Genomic DNA, 11,730 nt, shown 5'->3' on the forward strand with positions numbered 1-11,730 from the left:
ACCAGGGCACATTGGCAATTACAAAATGAAACAATAGCTGTTCTTTGGTCGGGCTGCGGCGTATTCCTATGTTGGTCACCAGGTGTTCTGGAGAGTCGTTTCTGATTGATAATTGATTCCATTAAGATATGAAATGTATTGCCAAATGACCACTGCACGTTTCCAAAGTCCAACGTTTTTCTTTCAAAGTTGTAATTGTGTGCATGTTTTTAAAAAAAAGTAGTTAATGTACATTGATATGAAAGGAAATGCTCACAATAGCTGCTACTTCATTGTGATTCAAACGAGTTATCTTATCTGTTCATCATTAATTGTGCACAGAAATATAATGCTTATCAATTAGAACAAATCCTCAAATCACAAATGAACAATACCTGATATTAGATGTTATGTTTCTCAGAGACGTAATAAAGAACATTTCTGTGAAGAAACTTTTTAATTCATCATCATTGTATGTACTACACACGACAAACCTCAAATAGAAAGGCAGCCCTTGTTATTCTGACGATGTGGAGAAACACGTTTTACTGGCTTGTCTCATTCCCTTCCCTTCCGACCATATTATCACACAGTAAACGTGTTAGCCGCAGCACAGTCACTCCGATACATGCGATATTCACTCCTGACAGTGAGTGTTCAGTCAGTGGGAAGGCTGCGAATAAATGTCTTATTTAACTTGTAGAGGAGCTACGAAAATGAAAGAGAGGCACACTGGGACACGAGTAACATTTTTGCTGCTGCTTTTAATCTCATGGGAGTCGGATCGGTGGAAGCTTGTGTGTCAAATAGGGAGTCTGTCAAATCGGAGCCTCGGGCTGCCTCTCTGTAAACAACAACATCAAAGCATCCCCTCTCCGATTCTCCCCCAGCCGTTTATCACCCCCACCAAGTTTCAGTCCTTTATCTCCGTCTGTCTCCCTCTCCGCCTGGCTCTCGCTCACTTTCCCAGCAGCTTCTCTCTCCTTCCCGACGCTGTTGTTGACGTCAGTCGTGCGGCAGCTGTTTGAGAGCTGCTTTCCCTCCGTACCTCCAGCATGTTATCATGGCTGTCAACCGACCTCGTCGCCCCAAACTCTCATGTTACAATACACGGTGCCTTTGCAGTTTCTCCACCACACCCTCTCAGTGGTGTCGCGTGGAGGAACGGATGGAACGGATGGAGTAGAGGAGGAGATCATAGTCTGCCTGTGTAGAGCCGAGCAAACAGAGCGACAGATGGCCAGTCCCAGCGACGCACCGCAGAGATAAGAGGATTGGGCCTGCTTGCTGTTGTTGGCCTTGCTGCAACTCTTAATGCAGTTAGCTCACTCTACACTCTACACTCTGCCGAATGCTCTACACGACGGGATGATGGGGGAGAAATGTGAGCATGATGTGGTTTAAGAAGAGAAATAAAGCGTGTCCTCAGCTCAACTAAATGGGCGAAGTTGAATAACATCTCAAGTCCCTGTCCGCCGTGATCAGGCTGCGGTCAGCAGGCACTTCTGTTCAGGCTTCTTCTTCGTCTCCGGCATCGCTGTGAACACTGCCATTGTGTCCTGGTGTGAAGGCACCTTGCAGGCCTTGTAGATAATCCCGAAGAGGATGAGGATGAGGACGCCCACCACAGAGTTGCAAGCGATGGCTATAATGGCCCACACGGAGAGGCCCGTCCTCGGATCGGGCTCCATGGCGGACGGGACTGTAGTCTCCAGACTCATGATCACATCTCAGGCGGATCAGAGGGCGGCAACCGGGGCCACTTTGGGGCGTTTTACCTCCTCAACATGCACCTGAAATGAAAGGAAATGGATCACATGAGTTGATTTAACCACCACGTGCACACAAGGCTAATGCTTACACACACTCACACTCGCATACTTGGCCACAGTCTGTCACATGCGCCACGCTGAGTCGACTATGAGGTCAGCTCTGTGAAGATGACTTACTCCCTGACAAAGTGGCTTTACACCTGCAGTCGTACATACGGGACAGATATATCCCGTGTCTACAAATGGGTCTTATCTCAATATTACTTCAAGGGGCGATGAGAGCATTACAACGGTTTTTAATAAAGCAACACAAGGGAATGTTATCACATCATCGTCATCTGGAAATGTGCGCGGGAGAATGTCAGAGAGGTTCAGAGAAAACATGATTCTCGTGACTTTGTTATGTATTATAATCTGCGGATGATAGAAAAGTATTAAAGGACCAAAAAGTGCCTCTGGGCTGCGGCGCTGCGTTGAGACAGTATGTTTCCGTCTCGTTTCCCACACACAGGCAGAGAGCAATGAAGTTAGTACACCGATAAAGAAGGTGCCAGTGCGCACTTTCTCGCTGAATTATTTTGAATGACTTTCTGCAGTAATTTGTTTTCGGGAGGAACGTGTGGGAATGTAGTTTCTTCAGCAGATATTAAATGGGTCACTGAGGTGTGTGTGTGTGTGTGTGTGTGTGTGTGTGTGTGTGTGTGTGTGTGTGTGTGTGTGTGTGTGTGTGTGTGTGTGTGTGTGTGTGTGTGTGTGTGTGTGTGTGTGTGTGTGTGTGTGTGTGTGTGTGTGTGTGTGTGTGTGTGTGTGTGTGATTGACAGCGAGGGAGAGAAGCATCAGTGTGAGTATTTTCCCTCTCAGATAAAAAGTAGAGCTCATCTCCTTGCTTCTAAACCGCTCTCACTTCTCTCTTAAAGCATTTCTATAATGAGACCATATGTCCTCCTCTCTCCTACTGAGGGCAACACTGCAACGTTCCACGCTTGCTATTGAGAACTAATTCCTTATTTATCCTTCCCTTTTATAGCTATTTTATGAGTCAGCCAAACAAAGATGGATAGCTTCAAGTCAGAGTTGGTGGCAGTGATGCATTTGAGCGCATAAAGTCGCTTTCTGTTTGTATCAGATGGGTCCCTCTCGAGGTGCTGGTGGCATCGCTGCGGGGGCATGAACCCTCATAATCACCAACTGGGATTACTGTCAACAAAAGTGCCCTCACTGCACTGCAGACTATTTCCAAAACATCCAAAGGTCTTCTGCAGAAGTCAGGTGACTCTAAATGTAAAGTGACGAGTTTTCCATTTCAGTTAAAGGGAAAGCAAGGAGTGTGTACTCTAGGGTGTAAGAGGACAGATCGATGAAAAGGGAATCTTCTGTGTGTTTTTAGATAGAAATGCGTGTGGCCGATGTGTTGGAACAGAGGGTCTGCATGCTTGGATTGAGTTCATACAATCAGAGTTGTGTATAGCAATAAACAACAACAAATAACACCAAAAGTATGTTGCACCAATTGTCCATTATCCCCAATTATAGCACATTTTCATAACCCATGCTGCCCAAAGGAGATGAGTGTGCCGCATCATTTGTCCTCATGTGCACGATAAATACATTTCCTCTGATAGCTCTGTTTCACTCGATGGCCACAGGGAGGAAAGCAAATGTGTTAGGGTCCTACTATTACTCAACAAGAGGATAGCTTTCCTTTCCATAGATTACTTGGAAATCTTTAGTGAATATTGGTGTCAAACACACGGCACAGAATTCATACAATAAAGTGTCAGCATGTCAGTTAACTGTTTCACAAGTGTGAGAGAGTAAGTGTTTGTTTTGGTAGATTAGGAAACGGAGTTATGGGGGAGTGGCTGTACCCAGGGGCGGCGGGTGCTGTAGACTAGGGAAGGCTAAGCCTTCCCAAATATTTGTGTCACTGCATCCTGGTAAAATACAAATATAATGTATAATGTCTGTGTCTTTGACATTAGCGCTGCTCGCCACCTGTGCCCTGTACTACGAAGCCAGTTCAACGTACCCTGGATATGTTTGAGTAAGAAACTAACTAACAACAACAAACTAACAAACGAGATCTCGCTAAGCGGTCCTACGACGCTGGTTATCAACTCGGTAAATCAAGCCAGGGTTTCTCTCTCCAGCTGAGAGCGCGTTCACGGGGGCGGGGTTAGCTACATTTGACCAATCACAAACAGGGACAAGTGTACTGACAGCGCAGCGTCATACTTCATTAATGAAAAGTAAACTAATATTAGACAAATATGAACTTTTCTAATATTAGTCATCCATGACTTAAACATAATAATCCAGGATACAAGCCACAGAGTTGCACCTGCAAGGTGAATACAGAACTGGTTAAAAAATAACTAGGCCTACCGAGTGTTTGAAAGCGTATAGTTTTATGATATCACTGCCCCATCTAAGACACGAGTGGATCTGACTTTAATTACATAATGTGTTGCTTAAAATAATACTTCTGCATCCAGTCTGTGACACTGTGAGTGTTGCACGGCCAGATGAGGCTGGAGAAGCTGACTCAGATAAGGAAATATATGATATATTATGATATTATATGATCGATGATCTGATTGATGATGTAATATGAATGATAAGTGCGACACGTCGGCGTCTTCTCTGCATACGGCAGTTTAAACTGTATTTCCTTTATCCTGTAATATGACTTGAGAGATTTAAACTCCGCACACTGAGTTGATCTCTTTTCTATAGACGCCGGAGGCGTGCAGCGTCAGGTAAAATAAGTTATTTAGCCTTCTCAAACCTGAGCCTCACGCGCCGCCTATGGCTGTACCCATAGGATAGAAAAGGGGGAAGTGACGTCTGACTCAGAGGTCGCGCGGCTGTGGAGAAGAACGTGTTGCTCACATTCTGTTACTGAGTTTAGGCTAGTTAGCTAGCAGGTTTATTGTTTTGGGTGCATTCACTTTTGCCTCCACTAGCTGTTAGCATAATCTGTTAACAGTTCTGTTTCATATGGATGTATCCATGGATTTAGTCCCTAACATTCCTCTCAAAGTGCACCAGATTGATGCATTTAACTTCAACATTTAAAGCATGCCCCCGGACCCCCCTAGAGGAGGTGAGGTCCACCACCTGCACACACCCCCTGTTAAATGGTCTCACCCACATTGAGGATGCTTCCTTCGCCCATGTTTTATTCCATGCGTCAAGTCAGGCAAATTGGGTCCAAATGTTATTGCATCAATGATCTGTTAAAGGTGGGGTAGGTAATTTTGGAGAAACCAGCTCGAGTGCGCTAGAATTTGAAAATACACAGCCGGGACAAATCTGCCACTTCCTTCCAGAGCCCCTCCTCCAACACACACGAAAGCGCACATGACCAATGAGGGTACGAGATAAATGTGTGCACAGATGGAAGGCTGACAGGCAGGTAGGCCATCCAGTTACTTTAGTCGGGCCGGCTCAGATGATTGGTCGTGCTTTTTACAACACCACGGCTTCCTTTTGTCAAAGCACTTACGATATTCATTGCTATCTGGATGTTAAGAGCATTCCATGTAATATAACAAAAAGTGTATCTCGAGCCGGTTTCTCAAACTTACCTACCACACCTCTAACATTAAAATGAATAAATATATGCTGTAACTATTTTGCTCTAGGCAACTCAAGGGCTCAGGCAATGTGATGACTATATGAATAATGGTCCAAAATAACAAACCCTTTAACTGCCAGCACCACCATTTGGTAGAGCACATTTTGTGTCTTGATATCTTGTTGAAAAAATTAAAATAAAAGTGTAACTCCTTCTGATTCAGCCAGCTCTACCCTTTGGTTGACATGTTATGCACAAAACAACCTCTAGATGTCACTGTGGTTCAAACAGAAAGTCCTTCAGCTAGCTTCCACTGAGGAAGTTGGCAATGCTAAAAATCACTGCTGAAGAAATCACTCTTTTTGGTCAACTTTTGTAAGGTAACCATATCCTTTTTGACATATCTTAGTGGCAGGGCACTGACTGAACATAATTAGATAACTTGATGCACAAATCGGTCGAATTGGCCTTTTATGGTAAACTAGCAATATGACTTTTTCAGAGTTTCAGAGATGTTTTCCAATAAAATATGGTAAATAAATGGCTAGATTCATGGTAATATTACTACATCTATTACTGCCTTATGAGTCTCAGAGTGAAAGAGTGATAATAATTTATATAGCACCTTTCATGCATGGCATTCAGCCCAAAGTTGCACACAGATGAGCAAGTTAGGCCAACACAGGATATAGACATTTGCTGTTAGGCCAGAGGTTTCCTGTTAGGCCAATTCAGCATGAGCAAGTATTTTTTTTTATCATGAAAAACACTTTACATTACTTTTTTTTTTTACAATTATAATTTATTATCTTTTATGAATATATCTGGTTGTATATATTGCTCATTTTCCATAAAAGAAACAAATATATTTGAGTTTGTCTTTTATTTGAGTTTGATGCGTACACATACTGTACTGGATATGATGATTGTTGAAGGCCAGCTCGACCATTTGGTAGAGGCTCATAAAAACAAAACTGTGTGGTCAGTCAAAAAAATAAATAGTTTGTGGTTATTTGTGGCCCATTTGATAAGAAAATGCAAAAAAAACATTTGTCCATAGATGTAGTCTTGGTCTGGCAGTTAAAGGGTTAAATGCATAGGGTTTTTTGTTAAAGGAATGGTATGCTCATGACACTCATTTTTAAATAATTATTATCCGATAAAACAGACCAGTCTCTGCCAGTCTTTCTTTTTTTTTTTTTAATCCGATGACATTATCAGTGATTTTAAACTGATTATATACCGAAATAACATCAACACTGTGGGCGCCGCCATTTTCCGGACGTGACGTAAACCATGCGTTTGGTTTTCGAGGACACGTTGATCTCCATGTTATTTACTGTAGTTTCTCTCTTCAAATATGCCTCACTGTATCGCGAAATATTGCCACAATTCTGATAGGAACAATCCACGGAATGCTTAGTTCCATCTGTTGCCAAAAGGTAAGCGTAAGAAGTACATTCAGAGGCAGTGGCTAGCGAAATGTGGCCGGCCCGAACCGAAAGATTCACAGGCTCATGTATGCAGCGAACATTTCACATTTCCGGACGACTACTCTGAGAGTATGATCAAACATAACATGGGATTTATGGAACAACCATTACTTAATGGAGATGCAGTACCATCGGTCTTTCTGGTGTCATCACCGACCAGGACACCAGTTCGGCCAGTTGAGAAATCGTCCTCTGCAAGTGTGAAGCGACGGAGGAGCAGAAGTAGTGCTCGGAGTAAGAATAAGGTATGTTATAGCGCATTTCCATTGCAGCGGCTAGTCCCGTTTTAACGTCCTTTAGCGTCCAGGCCAGGACAGTTTTTGGTGGCCTTTCCATATAGCGTAGTACCGGCTAGTGTGTATTTTCCCCCAGTTTTTTCCGGCCCCATAAAATCGTGATTCTATGGCCAGGGACAACGAAGCTGAGTATGCTAAACTAGAGAGGGAATCGCTAGCAAGGGTGGTACTACATGCATACATATAGTATCTTATATCATCTTCCTATTATACACACACACTGTAAAACCCGATTAGTTCGGAGTACTCAAAACTTTTGTGGAAACTGATTACCACTAAAGTTTTAAGTAAACTAACTTAAGACTATAGAGTAAATGATTGATCAAAAATGATAAGTTACTTAAACTTAAAACTTTAATTATTATTTGTGTATTATTTAAGTATACTGTACTTATAAACATTGTTTAACACATTTAACATTTTTAATTTCCCCATAATGAATTAGTTTGATGCAAAAGTACTTAAATGCATGAATATTGAAATCAACAAATATATTTCTAGATAACTCATTGGCCAATATTTTCTTATTTATTTTTTTAAGTACAAAATATTCAAAGAACTTCAACAACTTCTGTAGACTTTAGTTTTTTTTATTTATTCAGTCTTAAATTGTTCATCCAATCAAAACATGAATTCTAAAACATGACATTTCTTACTGCAACATTTTTTTTTTAAAAGACCATCAAACTGTAAGTTACATTTCAAAATAAAATTAAAATGTACTTTTCAAAAGGTACATATTGTTCACAAAAAAAGTAAAATACAAATTAGTTATATTTTCTATTTGTAAAAAGAAACATTTCAAGGAGTTTTGCAAGCCGTTTGAGTATGTATTCCATATCCTTGATATCAGACGGCAGCTACCTACACTAGTTGGCTCTTTGATTTCACTTGTTAGATATATGGTCACACTAGTTTGGCACTCTGCTTTACTAGTTGAATACACAATTATACTAGTCACTCTTTTTCAGCAACGAGTGGCACTTTTGTCCGACTAGTTACCACATAAGCTTTACTAGTGACGCCACGAGCAGCACTAAAGTCCCAACTTGAGTTTTTGCAGTGCTGTTAACTTTTAGTGTCACTAGTACGGTCAGAGGGTCACTAGTTCATCAACAAATCTTACAAGTTGGGACTTTGATGCTGCTCCTGGCGTCACTAGTAAGGCTTATGTAGTAACTAGTCGGACAAAAGTGCCACTAGTGGCTGAAAAAGAGTGACTAGTATAATGTGTTATTCAACTAGTAAAGCAGAATGTCAAACTAGTGTGACCATATATCTAACAAGTGCAATCAAAGAGTCAGTTAGTGTAGGTAATTGCTGTCTGATATCAAGGATATGAAATAAATTCTCAAATGGCGTGCCATTGGAGTTAAAGTGCAAAGATGAACAACTGTAGGCACAGGGTTTCAGTGGTTTACCACCATCAAGGACCATCAGCACTTTCAGTGCAAACATGAACAACTGAGGTAGATTTAGACATATTCTACCAAATGTAAACATCATTCAACTGCTTTAAGCAACAAATTAACTGTGCAACACAAACATTGGCATGTGCAAAGTTTCAACCTGTAACACAGCCTACTCTCTCAGTAACAGGTAATTTTTTTAGATTGAGTAGGCAGCCCAAGGCCCATCAGCACTTTCTGTGCAAGCATGAACAACTGAGGTAGATTTAGGGGAAAGACATATTCTACCAAATATAAACATTAAACTGCTTAAAGCAACAAACTATCAAATAATTAACTGTGCAACACAAACATTGGCCTGTGCAAAATTTCAACCTGTAACACGGCCTACTCTCTCAGTAACAGGTCATTTTTTAGATTGAGTAGGCAGGGTTTCAGTGGTTTACCATCATCAAGGCCCATGAGCACTTTCTGTATGAAAGTGAAAGTTGTTGATGAGTTTCTTGGGGTAGTCCAAATGTAACACGTACATCAAGCCGAACAACAATGCAAAGGAATCCGCCATCCTGGGGATATTGCTGATGACGAAATCACCTTCCACCAGAATAGCAGTACTTGCCGGACTGAGATCAACTTCACGTGGAGTGCCCTCGGTGACCATGCTGACAATAGCAACCGGTGTGTTGGTGATGTCTGGCCGGTCCACCTCCTCTGCCTGGAAATGCATAGAGTCCAACTGTAAGGTTGACTTGAAGTAACTAAACAATCTCATTCACATATTCCTCAACAGGTAAGTATATAGGAAGGTATTTCAAAAATGTGTTTCGGTGGCCCTGAAGTGCAAGACACCACAGCATTTCAGAAAACAAAACGCCACAGCATTTCACTAAACACTACAGCATTCCAGAAAACACCACAGCATTTCACATTGGACGGAAAGGGTATTCCTTTAGGGAGAACACTTCTTGTTTGTGATTGGACAGAGCCAGCCAGAGAAGCACTGCTGTGATTGGTTGTTTTTGCTGCCAGTCAAGAAATGACGCTTCGTGATTGGTCAACACCCGACAGCGAAATATGTCCCAACCATGGTCCCACAACGTATGGTCCCAACACATCAGCCGTTAGCACACACTCAGATCTCACAGCTCCTCATATCCATTCAGAAACTGGACAAAAGTTAAACATGTACAAACCACAGACTGTCTGTGTCATGGCGAATACAGTCGCTGCTTTATTTATGTCTGTATGACGTTTTTGTGAGTGTGGACGGAGCAGCTACAGGTTAGTTTAGCCTGATGAATCCGATTCAGAAAACACGCATTTTAAAAGCTTTTCGCCTGCCGTCTTGTCTGCAGACTTGTCAAAGCGTTAATTCATGGTTTTTAATAACTGTTATCAGTATGTAGTTATTTCGGCATCACTTTGAAACGTGTATTACAATTAAATCACGGTCAAATATGTTCATTTTGTTGTAGGATTTACATGGAGATACGCCCCGTCCCCTCTCCAGCGCCTCTTGTTTGAATGACAGGAGCAAACACAGCTGACAGCCGCGGTGAAACTCGAGCCATTAGAGCGATGCGAATATTGGGTGGTCTACCATAGTATTTACATGGAGATAAGCCCCTTAAAAACCATGAGTTAATAAAGCATTAATTCTGTGTTTACTCCTGTCATTCAAACAAGAGGTTTGTCACTCTTGTCTGTGTATTGGTAGGGGAATGACACAATCTTCCTGTTCAAATACTCAAGGGTAAAATATTTGAGTCTAATCATCTCCTTAATACACAAGGCCAACTCCACAGGTACAATGCCCTCAAAAAGATCATGCAGGACATCCGGTGGGAAGCCAGTAGTTGTATGAAAATACTGCAAACTCTCGCGCAAGATACAGTCCCCTTTTACACCCAACTGACTTTTACCATCCCCGGCTTGCATAACATCCTGCACGTTTCGGTCATGACTGGCTTTTGTCCTTAGACTAAATTCACCATCTACAACATCATGAGACTGAATTTTTTCTCTTGTAGCGTTGCAGAATCGACAAATATATCCTTCCCTGAAAGACTGCACAAAGCCTGCTAATGCATGAGCTGCAAGATTATCAGACAAGACGCATAAAACAGTACCCCGAACTGACTGACCAAGGCCTTCAATGTATACACCATCTTGTTCAAGAGTGTGAATGTCTTGTAACAATGGACCAAGTGCTCTTTTATAGCCACTCCTCTGAATATCAGATACCTTACATAATGCTGCTAGTTGAATGACATGCAGCGCTGATTGGTATTTACCTGGCAAATCAGCCATCACCCAGTAGACAGAGCACAGTTTGTGTATTTTCCTTGAAGTGCCAAGTGGATTTGCAATTTCAAGGTCATCAATGTACAAAAGCAATGGCAGGGATAGCTCTGAAGACGACAACAAGTCATTCTCTTGGCAATATGAGCCATCTCGATGGCTCATGTAAAGCCCCTTTTGTGAGATCTTGGTTTCCTTGATTCTGTCAAGGATGTCTGTGTGTTTGAACATTTTCTGGATCATTTGTAGTATAGGGACATAAACTACTGTGCAGCCGGGCTCCAACACATACTGCACTGGTTTTACCACAGGGTAATTTTTCTCAATGAATGTTTTTCTTCGCTTGGCGGAAGACAACTCCTCACCTTTAGCTGTGGCACTGACAAAAATATTTGAGTCCATAACAGCACTCACCAAATCGTTCATGATAGCTTCAGTAGGAGAAATCTGATGCCTCTTAAAAACCTCTTTTAAAGTGTCTTTTATAACAGGTTGAGACAAGGAAAATATCTGAGTCAGATGATCAATTATCTCTTTGGATGCCATATCGGAAACATGAAGAATAGTTTGCATCTTCAGGAAGAGCGAGGACAAATTATGGTGTAACTGGGCTCTCAACTGGCTGGCGTCAGCCTCAGGAGAATCAAACGTGTCTGCATGCTGACACTGAGCAGGATTCTCGTCCTCAGGGTCAGTAGCTGTCAAGACTGGGGCACTATCATTTTGTGTCGACACAATGTCTTCACAAATGTCCAAACTACCTGCATGGTTCCTGCTTTTGTGAGCATTAAATGATGAATAGACATTTGTGCTGTAGCTACAGTTCTTAAATGGGCATGTTACAGTTTCAAGGTTCTTTAAGTGTCCCCTTAAATGACTGAACACTGTTGCTTCAGAGA

This window comes from Pseudochaenichthys georgianus, chromosome 9 (genome assembly GCF_902827115.2).
Source record: "Pseudochaenichthys georgianus chromosome 9, fPseGeo1.2, whole genome shotgun sequence".
Classification (NCBI taxonomy): Eukaryota; Metazoa; Chordata; class Actinopteri; order Perciformes; family Channichthyidae; genus Pseudochaenichthys; species Pseudochaenichthys georgianus.